We start from the raw sequence: 18852 nt of genomic DNA on the forward strand, positions 1-18852 counted from the left end.
AAATATGTCTATTCAATTTTAAAAAAAATCAATTTATTACTTAACTGATAGCTCTACTTTCGGAAGACAACATTGAGAAATCCTGTTCTCGCCATACTTTGCCCACACCCAGTTTGCACTCCCATTCCTGGAGGGTTGGCCGTGATGGGTCCTTAGTTTGAAAAAGGTTGGTCCTCCTTTAGGATCCAGTGTATATGCTGTGTATGATCTTAAACCACATGCAACACCTGCAAACATGTGCAAGGAAATGACCCTACAAAGCTTATTAACTGAGCACTATGTTAAATTCCTCCCAATCTACCTGCAACCCGAGTGGCCAAGTGGAAAAAGGGCAGGGCTTGTGCAACTTTGACAGGTGTTTAGAAGACGAAATTACAGCTTGCCATGAAAGCTACACTTGCTGATAATCCCTGCTTCTCCACAGCAGTTGAAGGTGCATGAGCCTGGTCCCTTTCCCTCTGTCTTTTTGTGTATCTGTCCATCTCCTTTGCAGCACCAGCTGTTAAGTGTGAATTCAGTGGAACCAAAAAGGCACAGCCCTAATTTCAGTAAGAACAGGACCAGCCCATCATGGGCAGCTGGGAGAGAAAGGTGCTGAGACATGCCAATCATGTAGAATAGTAAAAGGAAATGAAGAGATGATGGGAGGCGAGAGAGTGTATATAGATTAGGTCCTATTAGCCACCCACCCTTTAAACATCAAATCCTACAAAACACTCTAAAACCCGGCCCTATGATTATACAGTAGCACTACTCTGCAAGCAAACCCTAGTAAGAAGGAGCTCCTTTGAAATTCAGAGCCTCAGACACATTCATTATGAAGATCAGGCCTTATTAAATATATTCAGTTTGAAGATTAGGCCCTATTAAACACGAGGCAGTTCAAAGTTGAAGTCCAATTAAGCACAGGCTGTTGGAAAATTGGAGCTCGTGGGGAAAGGAGGGGAGGGGGAACCTTTGCATATCTCTGGCTCTTTGCTGATTGAAATAAATTAAATAACTTTCCTTCATCAGGCCATTCACCTAATGCACTCCTTGGTGATGGAATGGAATTAGCCGGGCCAAACTTTATCAGTTTGCCGGATTAATTTCTTTTGCAAAGTGGGCTTCCAAAGGAGGGAGGGGGTGGGGCAAGGAGAAAATAGGAAGCAGCCTTATACCAAGGGAGGCCTGTGGTGCATCAAAACCAGCATTGTTGACAATGGAGAGTAGGAATCTGCCTGGGTTTCAGGCAGGGGCCTTTCCTAGTTCTGCAAGTGGATGCCAGAGATTGGATGCAATGCATGTACTGTACTGTTCTGAGTTACTGCCCTTCCCCAAAGAGGAGACCAGGCAGCAGAGTGCAAAAGGAAAAAAGGATGGGGAGGGAGAAGGGGAAAACTTTGGCACCAGTTAAAAAGAACAAGCTTTTAACAGGTATATTACTGATGTTGCTGGATTACTGTGGTACAGGAGAGCCTCATTTAAAACCACACTTGCTAGGATGTGTGGAGCGCACTTGACATTTGCCTGGCCATGGTTAATGGAAAAGGATCTACTCTGCATTCGGATTGTCCCAGGTTCTCAATCCCCAGAAAGTTCAGGTAAGGCTGGGAATGTTCCCTGCTGCTAGTCCGTTCAGACAATACTAAGCTAGAATGGCTGGGCTTTGTATAAATGAAGTTTTGAATTGTGTGCTATAGTGAATGCTGCATGCAGTAACAGCAGCTAGAATACTATTAGCCCAGAAATGGAAGCAAGAAGAATTGCCAATGATTGAAGAATGGAGGATGAAGTTGATGGACTATGCAGAATTAGACAAATTAACAGGAAGGATCCAAAACCGGCAGGACCAGAAATTTATCGAAGACGGGAGTAAATTTATGAACTATATGAAAAGTATTTGTGATGATCAGACGACGTTTGCAGGTTTGCAAGAAGTTCTGTGAGGAGTATTGTTGGAAATACTGTAAAAATGGAAAAGGGGAGATGATAAGTTAAGAGAGGTAAAGACAATATATAATTAAGTAATGCATAAAAAGAGGTTAAGACGGAAGATCATCGGAGGTGCTGATGGAAGTCGAAAAAAAAGTGTATTTGTAATAATTTGTGTGGTACATTTTATAATTTGTATGTTAAAATTAATAAAAATGTATTAAATATATATATATATAGTGAATACTGCATTTAGCCCCTTTCTGTACAGTCGTGGACTCTGTATAAGGCAGCTAGCTTCCTCTGTTCCTGTTCTGCAGTTTGTTTTTTTACATCTGTGTGGACTGAGCCACCAGAGGGCACCACAACACACCCTTACAAACAAAGCAAACATGCGGTCCATTGTGATGCATTTAGTTTGATGTAAACAAGGCCCTTCATAAATGCATCCTTTCAACAACGAGAAAAGGCACACGGTTTCCTATACCTTTAATCTTTTAAAATAGGGTTGTTTCTTTTTTTTAAAAAAAGGATCAGATGAAAAGGCCCACACTATATCAAACTGCTCTCATTGCTTACTTTGAAGAAAACATTGGTGAAATTATTTAGAAAGGCACATAGGCACACAAAAAAAGCACTCGAGCTGGTTTAGCATGTCAGAAATCCGCTCAGCAATCTGATTAAGACATAGGCATTTTCACACCATTGACTGAAACTGAGTCATGACAGAAAGCTTTCACTAAGCATCAGTGAATCAGCATCCCATAAAGACAGCCAAGAAATGCTTCCAGAAATACTGTTCAAAACAAAGATATAGCTGAAGGATCTGGCATTGAAAGCCCTGCTCAGCCTGGTATTTTTTTTCATCTCCTAGGGACCGGCCCCCCCGAAGTCCTTTTTATTTTGATTGCGCTCATTATGGTATTGACACAGTTATATGCAATCCCTCTTTCAATACTATTTGTGCCTACAAAAGTTTCATGGATGACATACTGCTTTGCTTCCAATCAGAGAAGGTCCTGTAACTTCCTGCTGAAATCATGTAACTTTTTATACCACAAATGTTCGGGTTTATTTTTTTGTCCCACTTTTGTTGTGCTGTAGTGCAAGAGTGCCCCTCCATACAGCAAGAATACAGGAACGCTGGGGAAGAATAGAAGAACAGCTAATAAAGCAGAATGATGTCTGGACAGTCGAGTATAAATCTACTGCTAATGGGATGCGGGTGGCGCTGTGGGTTAAACCACAGGGCCTAGGACTTGCCAATCAGAAGGTCGGCGGTTCGAATCCCCGCGACGGGGTGAGCTCCCATTGCTTGGTCCCTGCTCCTGCCAACCTAGCAGTTCGAAAGCACGTCAAAGTGCAAGTAGATAAATAGGTACCGCTCCGGTGGGAAGGTAAACGGCGTTTCCGTGCGCTGCTCTGGTTCGCCAGATGCGGCTTAGTCATGCTGGCCACATGACCCGGAAGCTGTCTGCGGACAAATGACAGCTCCCTTGGCCAATAAAGCGAGATGAGCGCCACAACCCCAGAGTCGGTCACGACTGGACCTAATGGTCAGGGGTCCCTTTACCTTTACCTTTTAATGCGCTATTATCACATCAGTGACATATTGCAGAATATATACACCCGTAAGAAAAATCAAAACAGCAACACCCTGGTCTGGAGAGGCCCTGAGTAGTTTTAAGCTCAGTGGCAACCAATGGATCATCTTAATGTTGCATTTATTTTAAATGCGTTGACACATGACATAAGGAATGGTCAGAAATGTGAGATCATGAGGAAGGTAAAGAGGAGAGTTTTTCATCTATTACACATCAAGGTAACGCTGAAGAACTTCACTCACTTGTACTGGGGAACTGGGGACGGCCAAGTTAATTTGGGTTCACCTTACTTGGGCTTAGGTTCTGCTGCTCCATGCATGTATTTTATTGGGATAATGGCATGCCCAGTTGATGCGATGACTCGAACTCGCTTAATTGACTTCAGGTCAATCAACGGTATGCTTCTTGAGTTCCTACATTGGCACTGTAGTGTACTGTGAGAACGGGGTAAACACCCCAAGGAAAAGCAGGTACCTTCCCCCCTGGAACAGACTCATGCTTGCAGTTGAAAAGTAGCCATTTAGATTGCTCAGCACTTGGCAATTACTGTCGTCTGTGTGCCACAGTGAAAAATCAGCACAGATGAATTTGTGTGGACTAACGCACTCTCTACACGGTGGAGGATTGAAGGATCTGAAATGGCATGTCCAATGCTCTAAATTACAGCTGGTTTCCCTCCTTGCACCAGACATCTCATGTCTGTTCTTGCTTATTCTTCAGTCTATCACAACTGAAGTTTGAGGGTAGGCAAGTGTTTAGTCTGCCACTTTTTATAAAGGACTAGAAATTCTCTTCCTTCATGTTCAGACACTCAAGTGTGGACTGGATCTTGATTTATTGCAGGGACAGGGAAGCTAATGTCAGCGGCCAAATGCACCCTCTTCCAGGCCTCTCTAATCTGGCTCCTGGACCTCTCTCTAAGCCACACACTCTCCACAGCCACATACTCTTTTCTGAGTCACAGCCTAGCTTCATTATCTTCCTTGAGCATTTCTGCCTGTCTGAAATGTGTTCTTATACTCTTGGTTGCCTAGTTTGGAAGATAGAAAGGGATGTGTGTGTAGAAACTAGTCTACCTTATGAAGGTAACATTTATATTCATTGCTATGCCCATTTTTGCCTCTGGCCTTGTCTGAGGTTCCTAGAAGGTTGCCCAGACTGGAATGTAGCCTTCTGGCTGGAAACGGTCCCCACTTCCTTGGTTTATCATATGCGACTGAGCACCATTCAATGGTTTGATTTTTGCCCTTCCTGACAAGAAAAGCACTCTAGGCTATGCCTTTGTATTACAAATATGTGACACCACGAACAAAAGAAAACAAGCTGGACACCATGAACTCATCTGCTAATCAGTGTCTTTTGAATGCCTCTACTCTTTTGACTTCTTTTACTTTTCAATGTAAAATTCAACTGCTTGTGTTACATCATGAGATGAGCTCCTAGAGTAATTTGGATAAGTTAGCAGCCAGTTATATATGGAGAGCAGTCTTTTCTCTGATGCAAAGAACTTACAAAGCTTGGTAAACTTTTCTTTTAAGAGTATGAGTTGGGAAGTCCCTCAACCCACAGACCATTTTAACAGGTGGGTGGGGCCTGTCAGTTATCTGATATCACCATGACATCAGATGACCCAGCTTCAAAAGAAAGAAATGGAAGTGCACTCTAAATGTACTCCAGATGCTTTCCCTTTCTTCTTTTGAAGGTGTGGCTTCAAACTCCACCTGCAAAAGACAATTTTCTCAGTCTGCAGAGGAAAAACCCTGCCCAAAGTAGGGCTTGTAGTTGGGGTTGAATTTGAATTCAGTGCCAGCTGCAAGTCCTACTTTCTTCCAAAGGTCAGCTGTGCTTGAGATCTTCCAACTGGGAACTACTAAGTGGAGCTGATCCCAATGGGATTCCAGCTTAAAAGGATATAAGCAGTTTACAGCTTACAGTAACCCAAGAACTATGTATTATGAAAAAGGTGATTTAATCTCACACACCAGGCCTACACTCACTTCATTAGATTCCAGGATGCTCTGTCCAGTCCTATGCATAGCAGAAAATTCAGATGCCTCAATGCATCATGGGCTTTTCCTAATTTTTCTTTAAGGCATCAGTTACTGGCCACTGCTGGAGGCAGGAAGGCAGAATTCATGAGCTAAGATATGACCCACTGTGACAAACCCTTTTGCTTGCATAAAAGCTTGTATGTTCTAGGAGCATACCTTGCTTTTGAAATCTTTCTTTGAGCATAAAGGTGTCTTTTTTTCTATTGCAAAGCACCATATGTATAAATTTAATCAAATAGATCAAGGCGGTAAACAGAAGACAGGGAGAATTTTAAAGTCTCCTGCTGTGACACTGCGTAAATACGTGGTGACTTATTCTCCCTCTTCAACATATCTTTACCCTATAAGTACAATGGCAATAAACGGAAATGTTGCGTTCCATTGCAGGGCTGATGGGTTTTTATCACTGCTGCAAACTCCCTGAGCTGTTGAAGCAAAAACATATCATGGGAGGCAGAAGGATGTCATTACGGTCAGAACACCACTTTGCAGCTGCTGGAAATAGGCAAACTGTGGCCTATATTTCACCTCTTTTGAAAAGAGAGGGATATAAAATTTGAAGTGATAGTGCGGATTTTACTTTTATGAGAGGAAAGGGAGTGTGTGCCTTTTATGTGCAAAACACACGGGGGAGCATAGCTGTAGTGAACACAAAAGTTTAATCTGAATTTGAAAAAGCAAGGAAGGGGTTTGCAGCTTGAGGGTCAGCCGATCTTCAAGGTGGTAGTTCTCAACCTTTTCAGAACCAGAACCCAGTTTTAACCCTCAACTGCAGCATGGGGCCTACTTCTCATTTCCCATGTGCCTGTGTCTCCCCCCTTTCTGCCTTCAGTGTGATAATATGCAACAGAAAGCAGGGCCCCTGCTTTCCTAGGGTCTCTTCAGATTTGCTTGCACAAAGCTTACAAGGAGGCCAGACTATGTCTGGTCTTCATTAAGTTTGTGGGGAAGTTATACAACAACAAATGTTTATCAAGATACACTTCCGACATCTTCCCAGGAATCATTCACCCATTGCACACTTTTATTGCATTTCCCAATCACTTGCCTGATCAGAAAGAGACGGGGGGGGGGGGGGGGTTAAAAAGCGGATCTGTGACATAGAGCACTTCAATTCACTGTAACTGTGTGAATCCAAAGCACTTGAACCCCTTCAATAAAATGCTGATAGTCTGGACACAACCCTAGCTGCATAGAAGAGGGCATCTTTGCAGGTACAGCTTGTTAGGGAGGCAACAGACTTTCCAAAATTATCTTCCTTCTCTTGCATATAAAGAGAAGGAAGATAATTCCATTTGCTATTCACTTTTCTCAATGACTCTCCCATCCTCTTTAAGAAGAAATTCTGAACATCTGCAAACACTGTGCCATTCATGTGATGTGAACCATCTCAGGGCAAGGCATGACCGACTTGCTGGGTTTGGCCCACCAGATGAACACCAGTGCTCTAAAAGTCAGTAGGATGTGCAGAAAGCAAAATACCCTTGATGTGAGCCCACAGGGGGGAGAGCTGAAGATTAGCTGGTGCTGCTTGACAGCAGCTTCAGTACTGAGTTTTAGGGGTTCTTGCACTTCATAGTGACCAGTGGTAGAGAGCAAATGGGGCTGCATTGGTAAGGCAGTGGGGAGCTGTCCATGGTGTGAGCACCGCAGTGGAGCTAATCCTATGCAGGTTTTCCCACTGCCTTGCCTTTTCCTCTTGGTACTAGCAGTGATGCACAACTTTTGAAAAACAGAAGATCAATGCCGTCCCACCTACACCTGTGGGTCCTCTCCAGGTCTGTGGCTTTATAACTGTAAGATGGGATTCTGTAGAAGAAGGAACTGCTGAAATGGACAGATCAATCTCTTTCCCAAATTACTGGCCCCAGCCAAGTCTGTTAAGCATCTCTCTGCATAACAAAAGAGTTGGCCAGGTCCAGGTGTGTTGCCATAGAAATGAATAGCCAGAGATGCTTTCAGAAGAAGGGGACAGGTGTTCTTTCACTCTACTGGCTGGAGTTGATGAATAGTGGGTACAGGAGAACAATAAACCAGAGCCTAGTCCTGTGGCTGGAGCTGAGAAAACACAGAGGCCCGATTTGCTTTTTGTGCTGCATCCAGAGCTGTGGTTTTGTTATTCCTTGCTGCTGGAAACCTAGGACTTAGCTATACAGCTGCAAATATAACCTTTAAAGTGCATTATACAAATTTGACACTAGATGGCAATGGTGAGCTAATGGCAAACTCAATACATATTTTAAAACTTTTTTTTAAAAAAAGCATTTTTCACAGCATTTTAAAAATATATGTCTAGATTCAGCCCTAGTGGGGGAGTGAGATCTGTTGGGAGTGTTAATGCCGTGAGCCCTTCCATCTTATGCTCAGCCTGTATATATGTGTAAATAAAACCACAGGGAAAGTCTGTAGCTCTGTGTTAAGCATCTGCCTTCCCTGCAGGAGGTCCCAGGCTCACTACCCGGCATCTCCTGGTAGGACTGAAAACATACTTGCTCTGAAACCCTGGGGATCCACTGCCATACAGTGTACTGAGCTAGATAAACTGATGCATCTGATGTACTATAAGGCAACTTCCTGTGTTCTACATATCGTATAGGCATCAACATCACCAGTGATCTTCCTTCCAAGGAAAGCAAACCTGAGGTATGTGCTGGCATCTCATCACTTGGAGATTGGGCTGCATGTCTATATATTAATGATTGACATTCTGAAGAGGCTCTGGGGTCTCCTACTCAGAGATTTTCCTTCCTTCTGGAACTCTGCTTCACCCACAAAAAGCAGCATGCCAGAGCCCAATATTCGGAAAAATAGGCAATTAAATGAAAATAAAAAGCACAACTGCTGGATCTTATATTTTTGAAATGTCACAGATTTGATCTTTTATTGCTTAAAAATATATATCTTGGTTTATCATTACCGTTAAAAAGAATCTAGCTTTGTTAGCCTCATTGGATATCTTTGGGATAAATGAATCCATAAATGACACCACATTGGGTTGTCAACATTACTGGTGTATTGATATATTGCTGAGATAGGTTTGCAAACTTGAGGTTTGTTGAATCTACTTTGAGGTTTAGTGGAACCCCAAGACTGACTAGCTACAGTAGGTGCCAATTGATGTAACAGATCAAATGAAAAAGCCTAGAAATGTGTTTCTAGTACTGGAACTGAACTCGGCTCACATCCTTTCACACAAAAGTCTAATCTTGGATAGCTTTCTTCATTTCGGCAGCCTAAATTACGGTAGGTGGGAGGAAAAAAAAAGTCATTTTCTTGCTAAATAATTGGGTGTCAGAAATCTTTGCCAGTCTGTGGCAAATGACCAGAGATCTGTCAGTAGATCCCAATCTACCTTCTGTCCACTCCCAGCTGTAAGATAAGGAATTCTGGAACTGGTTATCCACTCTGGAATGGCGCCTTGTATAACTCTCAAATAATGTCAACCCATCAGAGTAGCATTGTTAGCGTCTTCACTGTGTCAAATTGTGTCAGCAGTCCAAGAATCCCTCTTTAGACAGGTATACTTGTCTCAAGAGGCCTTTATCAGTGAGAATGACAATACAGCTCCAGTCAGACAATGGTTACTTAAAACACTGGGCATAACAAAAATGGACAAATTGGCAGACAAAATTCTCAGAAGATTAGGAATTACGCCAGTGACTGGCAGAGAAGTAGACTTCAGTACTTGAACAATGGAAAGCAAAATGCATTTATATAAGACTATATATCTATATCTATATAACTTGGCACCCAAATTGTTTCACATTTTGGTGCTAGGTGAGAACTTGTTTTTTTGTATATAATTTTTTTAAATTAACTCTTCTGTTTTACAATTTAAAGTACTCATTTTTACATCCTTAAAATATCAATGACTTCTCATCTTCTCTTTCCATGGTTCACTTTACATATCATAAATCCTTGCATATTTTACAGAAACTGCCATTCAGTATTCCATTATTACATGCATCTTAACTTATTTACACTGTTGAATTTATCTCAATGCTGCCTGTGTTTTCAGCTGTACACAGTTATTTCCCATATATTCAACAAACCTTTTCCAATATTCTCTAAACGTAGGCTCTTCTTGTTCCCTTATTCTATATGCTAAATCTGCAAGCTGCACGTATTCTGACAATTTAAGTTGCCACTCTACTTTGGTTGGAACCTCGCTAATTTTCCATTTTGGGGCTAACGAAACATGGGCTGCAGTAGTGAACTTTTGATTCTATACAAGCAGAGGAATACAGGAGGCATTTTTATACTGAGCCAGACCATTGGCCTATCTAGCTCAGTATTGTCCACACTGGCTGGAAGCAGCTTCCATGATTTTCAGACCAGGCACATTCTCAGTCCTACCTGGAGATACTGGAATTTGAACCTGGCACCTTCTGCATACAGGTGCTCTGCTGCTGAGCTACTGCCATTTCCTCTTCTCTCAGGCTTCTAAAGTTCTAATGGTTTTAACAGCTGCATTTACTGTTTCATTGAGTACTTTTATATTTTTTCCTTTTATGATGCTGTGATTTTTTAAAATAGCTTTATGCGAATCACCCTGGAAACATGGTTGAAAGGGGACCTAAACTCCTCATAATAATAGGTGGCATTGCTTTGTAGTGAATGAATGTAAAACACAGCCCAGTATCTCTCCCCCCCCCTTCTGCCTCACAGGCCCCTGAATTTGGAAAGTCTTCGAATCTGCATCTAGCATTGCTATTTCTATGCTCTTCTCTGTTTATCCCCACCATGGCTGAAACAAACTGCTGCTTGTAGAAGCATTGGCTGGTGGATTGATGAGAATCCATCTTTAAACCTGAGGAATTTGTGAGCCTGGTTTGCATGGATTGCAGGAACGTGCTATTGAGTTAGACCGCTGTATTGATTTTATATGTATCCTTGGGGTTTGCAGTCTCACTCTCTCTCCCCACCCCCCGCTCTGCTTTTGTCTGGCTCGAAGCTCTGCTGGAAGGCCTCAGCAAAATCTATTTAATTGTCTCTTAATGAAAGATAGATAGATAGAGAGTGGTCCATTAAGAGAAGTTTCTTTAGAGCTGTGGATCTTCCGTAGGGTCCCTGCAGAGTGGCTATTTAACATATTGCCAAAAAAAAGGAGAAATGCATTGCCCCTAAATGAAGACAAAAGAGGAACCGGAGTTACATAAAATTAGCAAATGCTAGTTTACATGCATAGATGTAAATTTAGAAATAACGACTATAGTGTAAATCAGGGGTCAGCAAACTTTTTCAGCAGTGGGCCTGTCCACTGTTCCTCAGACCTTGTGGGGGGCCGGACTATATTTTGAAGGAAAAAAATGAACAAATTCCTATGCCCCACAAATAACCCAGAGCTGCATTTTAAATAAAAAGACAGATTCTACTCATAAAAACACGCTGATTCCTGGATCGTCCACAGGCCAGATTTAGAAGGCAATTGGGCTGGATCTGGCCCCTGGGCCTTAGTTTGTCCACCCATGGTGTAAATAGAAACGGTTGTGTCCAGCATAGCGCTGTGTGAGCGTTCCATCAGTGCATGGCTATCTGGTTGCACAATGGAACATCTTTTCCCTGCCTACCATCTAAATCTGCTCTTGGGGTTCTTCCAACCCTCTGGAGCATTCTGCAAGTGGAAATTTTTGTGCTGTTGGGACACATTAGTTGAATACCATCCACAGAGCATCTCTCTGTTGTGGGGAAGGTTGAGCAGGGGCACTTCCAGGCAGTTTCTATTTTGTAGGTAGGATTTGATAATCTACCCACAAATTCAGGTTGCACAATTCAAGCAGATTTGGCGCATATGTACAACCAACCTTCCCCCCCCCCCAAATAAGATGTTTTGCAGTAAGGAAAGTGATGGGGAAATCGGATTACCTCCCTACAAGCAGTTCAGAACAAATGCTTAATAAACTGACATTGTATAACCTTTCTGCAAACAAATCAGGATTAATGCACCTGGAAGTGACTCAGGTGACCTGTGTGCTGAGTCAGAACTTTTTACCCCTTAGCGAAGTACTAAAGTGCGGGGTAAGAATATGCTTCCCTTGATTTTTTGGGGGGACATCCTTCATTGATGGACATCCTGACAAATTGATTACTAATATAAACACGACAGCAGCAATCTTTTAATAAGGCAACAAAACTGACCTTACTAATTACCAGTCAGATGGTGTGCTGGATATCACTTAGCAGCTGCATACAATATTTCTATCAAATAAGGTGGAATAATGAGCTGATTTATGAGGTGAAGGGTTTAGGGCTTAACTGAGAGCTACTGGAAATCCCACAAAATAAAATGTTAAGATCCTTGTTAGGTGCTCCACCAGGAACACTAGCAACATATATTACAGGAGAAGTGGGATTTACGCCCATAAAATTAAACATCCTTGTGACAGCTTTTCTGCAGTTTTAAAGTGCTTGGATGAAAAAAGAATATGCTACCTAAAAAATGTTTTTTGGAGCAGGACATGATTAAGAGTCCAGAACAGTGGGATGTCTCACCACAAAAATAAAATGGAACTGTGTAGCATTTTGAAGCCAGGAAGGGATTGTTCCTTGGTTTATGCAGGTGGTTTGAGGGGCCCTAACATACTGATGTTCAAAACAAATTGGGTCTTGTGTTCAGGTGCATAAGCATATGAACAACAGGCTGAATCTCTCAAAGATTTAGTATTTACAGATGTCATCATTTGCACAGTATTTACCTTGTATCTCGAGAGCTTTCTCCATGATTTAATACCTCCTAAAGCCTCATTGAGATTAAGACACCAAGCAATCTCTTCCCAGCACCTGCAGGGGCATTGCTGTAGAAATCCGACTGTGCAACATTTATATATTTGTGGAGCCTCAGCTGTGCAAAATGCATGCCGTTATAAATTGTGCTGTGCCGTGATATGCATTCGCCTTAGAAAGAAATGTATTGTAAGTTTGTTAGCCAATATGCCTTAGGCTGATGATTTATCTAAATTAAGTCTGATCTGATCTAGAGAAGTTATGTAGTGGTGCACAGAAACTGAGGATGGAAGGACTGTCGTAGTTTAGTGGTAAAGCATTTGTCTTGTATGCAGAAGGTTCCAAATTCATTTCCCAGCAACTTCAGGGGTCAGGAGCTGGAGTCAAGAGCAGGTCAGCATTAAAACACCTGGTGCCAGTGAACTAACTCTTTATTCAGATACCAAAACAGCTCAGTGATCACAGCAACCCTTTCCAGCAGGTCTTGCCCCAGTGAGGTAGTTGCGAGGATGGAAGGCCTTCCCATAGCTCTCTAAGTCTCCTCCTCTCCTGGTTCCTGCTCAAGCAATCTCAGACTCCATCGTCTTCTTGCCTGTCTTTGTTCCACCCTCTTCATACCTCTTCAGGTTCTGGAAGACCAGGGGGAGAGGAGCTGCCCATCACAGGAAGGGGAGACAGTTTGGCTTCCTCACCAGTCTGCCTAATCTCTGCCTCCTCTCCAGCCTTCACTTCTGCCTCTGATTCTGGACTGCTGTCTGCCCCAGCCTCTTCCTGCTCACTAAACCCTGTTGCCTCTTCAGCTTGCAACACCTCTTCCTCTCAGACGGCTCCCTCTGACCACTCATCATTGCCCCACCACCACTCCCATGGCTCTGAGCCTTCTTTCCTTGGGGAAGCTAGGGACCTTCAGTGTTCACAACTACCTCAATGGGGCAAGACCTGCTGGGAAAAGTTGCTGTGGTCACTAGTCTGCTTTGTTTCTTTGAATAAAGAGAGTTAACTTCACTGGCAAATCCTACAAATGCCAAGCTATGTGGTCCAAAGGAATTCTGAGCAAAAAGACTACTATGGCATGCCGCTGTTAATGCATTGCTCCAGGTAGTTTTGCACCCATCACCCCTTGGCTTCCAATGGCCCCTGGGCCTTGCATTATTAGAAAGGGTAACTAGTCTGTTACCCTTTGCATTAGCCATGATTTCTTGCACCTTTTCTGCCCTTCTGACCTGTTTGCTATTCAGTCCTAGACCTTGGTGATTTCTTACTGCCTGGAAAAGTTTTTCAGAAAAGGCAGTTGGCCCTTCAGCAGGGTTGTGGATGCCTATTACGGTGGAGAGCACAGCCAATTACAGGATCACCCATTCCTTTCCCACATATTACTCACCTGGGAAAGGCAGAGCTTTATCTTAGCCCATCTGGCATCAATAAGTGTGTGTTGTTAACCTTTGCCCAGATAAGGAACTGCCTTCCTGCTGGATCATTAAATGTCTTTCTGATATATCCAGGAGCTAGATCAGATGGAGAGTAGCTCTGTACAGGACCACATGGCTGGCAAGAGAGCAGAAAAAATGCCATTTGGTGACAGTGTGTAGGTTTCTCTACCTTCAGTGGGGTGAACCTTTGAGGTGATACATATAATCAGTGCTATTTCTCCTAGAAAAAGAGGTTCTGGAACACCTCCCTCATTCTCTTAGAATGGCAATGGCACCCACCTGAGAGGTGCCAGAACTGAGTTCCGGCAATTTCCGGCTGAAAAAAAGCCCTGTATATAATGCAAACAGATATTCACAAGGGCACTCTCTGGTTGCTTAGAAAACAGATCTGAACATCTCAATACAATACAGAGTTAATTTATATAACAAGTTGGGCAAAAGCTATTCTATACCCTAACAACTTAATATAACTCATTTCTAAAACTTTGACATTTGTCTCAAATTGGCAGTAGTCACTAACATTTTCACATCAAAAATCCAATTCTAACATGTAATGTGCGACACAGTTTAATTTCTCCCTCTCGTTTTCTTTTCATTTTTCAGGGCCTATGTACACTGCATGTAACAGTATTTTATTTTCTCTGGAGAGCCAAATTCAGAGGCCTATGAGGCAGAAAGTTGGTGGTGGGGGAAGATACTGGGATGTGTTTTATATTCATTCACTACAAAGCAATACCACCTATTATTATTAGGAGTTTAGGTCCCCTTTCAACTATGTTTCTGGGGTGATTCGCATAAAGCTATTTTAAAAAATCACGGCACCATAAAAGGAAAAAAATATAAAAATACTCAATGAAACAATAAATGCAGCTGTTAAAAATAAAGCTATTTTTTTAAAAAAACAACAACACAGCAAGGTCAGCAGTTCGAATCCCCACAACAGGGTGAGCTCTCGTTGCTCTGTCCCAATTTCTGCCAACCTAGCAGTTCAAAAGCATGCCAGGGCAAGTAGATAAATAGGTACCGCTTTGGTGGGAAGGTAAACAGCATTTCTGTGTGCTCTAGTTTCCATCATGAGCAGGAGGCTCACTAAGTGAAAATGACCCAGATGCAAGGAACCAAAATATCAAAGAGGAGAAAAAGTTGAGCTCCTGCTGAGACAAAGCCCTGCAGGTGCACTTGCATCCCAGAGCCACAGGTGTGACACAAGCCTCATTAATGTGCTTTGACAAATGCTTTCAACTCTGGCTCTTAGTTCAATGAACACTTTACAAATGCATTCTCAGGCTGCTCTCCTATGATAGTTCAGATTTATTTGCTTGGGTTTGGCTCAAGCTTGGGACCAGCACTTAAATGTTGGGTAGACGGTGACAATAAATCTGTTTTCGAAAATACGCAGCTGGAATTTCCACTGCACAAGTCATGCTTTAATGTCTGCCTCCCAAAGAAGCTAATCACCTTATCGTCCAAAAATGAGAATCATGAGGCCAGTCGGCATTCAGGATTCTTTAAAGGCTAAAACAGTCTTTCAGCCATGATCTCAGGATCAATGCTAAACAGAAGGGATGAGCCACCCCCCTCCATATAAGTTTTCTCTCAAAGAATATGAGTAGAATGCATGCTGGGGGCCAGGATAGGAATGGAGACGCTGCTTCTATGTGAGGCGTGGTAAGGTTTCTTCTTCAGAATAATGACTGGGTGCATTGTACTCAGAACAATATAGCAGAATTGAGGGGAAAGGCTCTCTCAATATTATGGGGATCTCCTTCAGAGCTGGCTGGGTAGGAGGAGATAGATGTTCATCTGGGTCACTAGGCTTTATGAGGAAGGAATATGGTCTTCTAATCAACAATCTGTTCTGACCTCTTTTTATCAGGTACCTGCAGGGGCAAGGCAGGAGTCATGGAGAGTGAGCGTCTTGCTCTAACAAACGCTGAAGGCTTACTCTCTTCCTCCAGCCCACATTTCCCAGGCTCCAGCCCCCCAGGCCTCATGTGGAGCACTTCTTTATCTTTCTGTGGTCTCCTTCTCCATTCGCTGTCAAAACATGCTCCATTTAGGGAATACTGCAACAAAACAGCATATATACATCACCTACATCACGGACCACCATTTTGTAGCCTTTTAATCACCTGCCAAAATGATTTGCTTAAACACAATTTTTTCTTATCCCATGAGTAGCACTGTGGCGATGTATGCCTGAACAGGTTTTGCATTTTGCATGCATTCCCTTTTAAGCCCTTCAGGTGGTTGTGGCAAAGTTGATACAACCTGCTAGTATGTAAAACAGCATCCGATTTATTTAGGGAAAATGGTGATACTCAATCTATACGCAGGTGATGTGATAGGAAAGCAAACCCCCCAAAATAAATAATTGTACCTAGTGTTCAGTGTGTGTGCTGTTAATTCCATTCAGAGCCATGCTTTGCTTTCCCAATTGTTCAGGTGTTAAATGGCACCCAGAAGGTCTTTCTTTTCTTTTGTGCTATAAAGTTTTCATTTTAGGTGGCAAATTTTCACAACTTCGGTAGTAGTTAAGGAAATGGGAACTTCACAACATGAGGGGAAAGAAAACCCAGACCCAATGGATTCATCAAATTCCTGAACATCTGGAGTTAATACCTGAGGCATTATGAAAACAAACTATTGGAGAATTATGATAAAATTTCCAGAGTCTGCACTTTGCAATACTACGTTTCACTAGTTATCTTACAGGAACTGGAGGTGATTCCCTCACTTACAGGTGACATCTGTTGGAAGTAAAAATGATAGATTCTTTGCTGAAGTGCTTGAAAAATCTTCAAGCTGTCATTTGAATCTGAGGCTTATGTGATTGATTCTCTTGCCATGTCATAGTCCTTGATAAATGTTTAATTGGCCTTATTGATGTTTATCACATTGTAGGTTGCTTTTAGGTGTTCATGCCCACCCATGCAATCTCATCACATCCCTATTTTTCCTTTACTAAAAGCCCCCACCACAAATCCTATGAAGACATTTTAAGCTTGGTTCTTCAATCATAATTCAAGCACACTTCCTATCTGGAGAAGGAGAGAACCTCAAAGTCATGATCACATAAAAACTTAGAGCTAGAAGTGAAGACCTGAAGGTCGTTCACTCCAGCCTACTGTACTAAGTATTCTTACACTGGTCAATTGGATGCTGCTAGGTAGCCCCCAGGGACGGGGGGTGGTGCAGTGGGTTAAACCACAGAGCCTAGAGCTTGCCAATCAGAAGGTTGGTGGTTCGAATCCCCGCGACGGGGTGAGCTCCCGTTGCTTGGTCCCTGCTCCTGCCAACCTAGCAGTTTGAAAGCATGTCAAAGTGCAAGTAGATAAATAGGCACCACTCCAGTGGGAAGGTAAACGGTGTTTCTGGTTCACCAGAAGTGGCTTAGTCATGCTGGCCACATGACCCAGAAGCTGTACACCGGCTCCCTCGGCCAATAAAGCGAGATGAGTGCTGCAACCCCAGAGTCGGTCACGACTGGACCTAATGGTCAGGGGTCCCTTTACCTTTACCTTTTAGGTAGCTCCCAGGCAGGACATGAGTGCAACAGCATTCTCCCCACTCATGAACTCATGTCATTGGAAATTTTACTCAATATTGATCCAGAGCAGATTCCAATGTATAGTTAGCAGAGTAAAAACTTAAACCTTCCAGGATTCCCAAAAAATAGATCAGAGGAAATTATATTTCATTCAGCAGAGCTTTACTGCTACTGAAGGGAAATGAGCATAATGGTCACAAATCCAATACATTCAGGATTGGCGCTGTACATAAGAAATCCAGTTGCAGCAGACTTAACTTTAACTTACAGTAACTTATAATAAGTCTAAAACCTTAACACTAACCATACTATGTACAGAACACCACACCAGAAGGAAGAGAGATAGAAAAAGAAAGTGAAACCCAGGCTCCTCCTGGCCTTACTTTTATAGTCAGCATGACCTTGACAGAAAGAGATAAGAGAACCAGTTCAAGCCAGCTGTATTCAGCTTCTCTGAAGGAATAACCCAAACATCACGAACCTTCTGCTTGTTTCTTTCACACAGAGAAACTCCCAGAACCGTCTTGAATTAATTAGAATAGGAAAGATCTGTACACATCAGATCAATACTTTCTGCACCAAGAAATGCAAAATGACAGTAACTGGTTTTCATAGGCACTGGAGGCAGTAGATACCCACTATGACTAATTGTCACATGGATTTTCCACATGAATTTGTCTGATCCTATTTAATATAGCTGCTTGAGTTGTTATCCACCAGTAGGACTGTGCCTCTCACTGATGGGTTGATGTTTTCATTTTGTTTCATTTATTTCATAACATTTTCTTAGGCCACTTGACTGTACAAAACCTCAAAGTGGTTTACAAAAAGGTAAAACAATAAAACCATGAAATCCTGTACCATACTGTTTCCCCTTATTTATTTAAAAGGATTTCTAAACTGCTTAATATTTTTTACATCTCTGTGTGGTGTACAGTATTAACCCCCCAATGTCATTAAATGCAGCCCAAAAGAACAATGAAACTCCCAAGCAGTATAAAAAGATATAAAATAGAATGGGAATGAGGGGATTCAAACACATAAAGCAGGATCTGATCTCATGTGTCAGGGAAAGCTTGGACAGAAAGAAGCAACTGATGATTATTGCGTCACCTATGCAAAGGACATTCCATAATACAGGGGCAATAGCAGAAAATGCCTATTTTGAGGCCACTGCCCTATGATATTCCGTAGGTTGTCACGCCACAAATACAATTTTTCTAGATGATCTTACAGGCCGATACACTTTTCTAGGGGAACAGGGTGAGTCCACCACACTTTGTCACTAACCCAACTGCTGCATTCTAAAACTTCAAACAATATGACTTTCAGCAATGGCCTAGCACACTCCTGTTTAGAAGTCTTTGTGGAAGTTGCATCAAGTATAGATCAAATGCGCAATTGAATTGTGACCCTGTAACTAATGAATTTTGGCCGAGTCTTTGGTGCTCAAAATCTTCCTCACCTCTGAGATTTAAATCAGAACTTAAAGGACCTTTGCCACTTTGTGAAATTGAAGCTTCTGCTGCATGTATTATGTCGTTCTCCAGCTCATAAAAAGTGATAGGCTTTTTATTTTA

Source organism: Podarcis muralis, chromosome 5 (assembly GCF_964188315.1).
Source record: "Podarcis muralis chromosome 5, rPodMur119.hap1.1, whole genome shotgun sequence".
Taxonomy (NCBI): Eukaryota; Metazoa; Chordata; class Lepidosauria; order Squamata; family Lacertidae; genus Podarcis; species Podarcis muralis.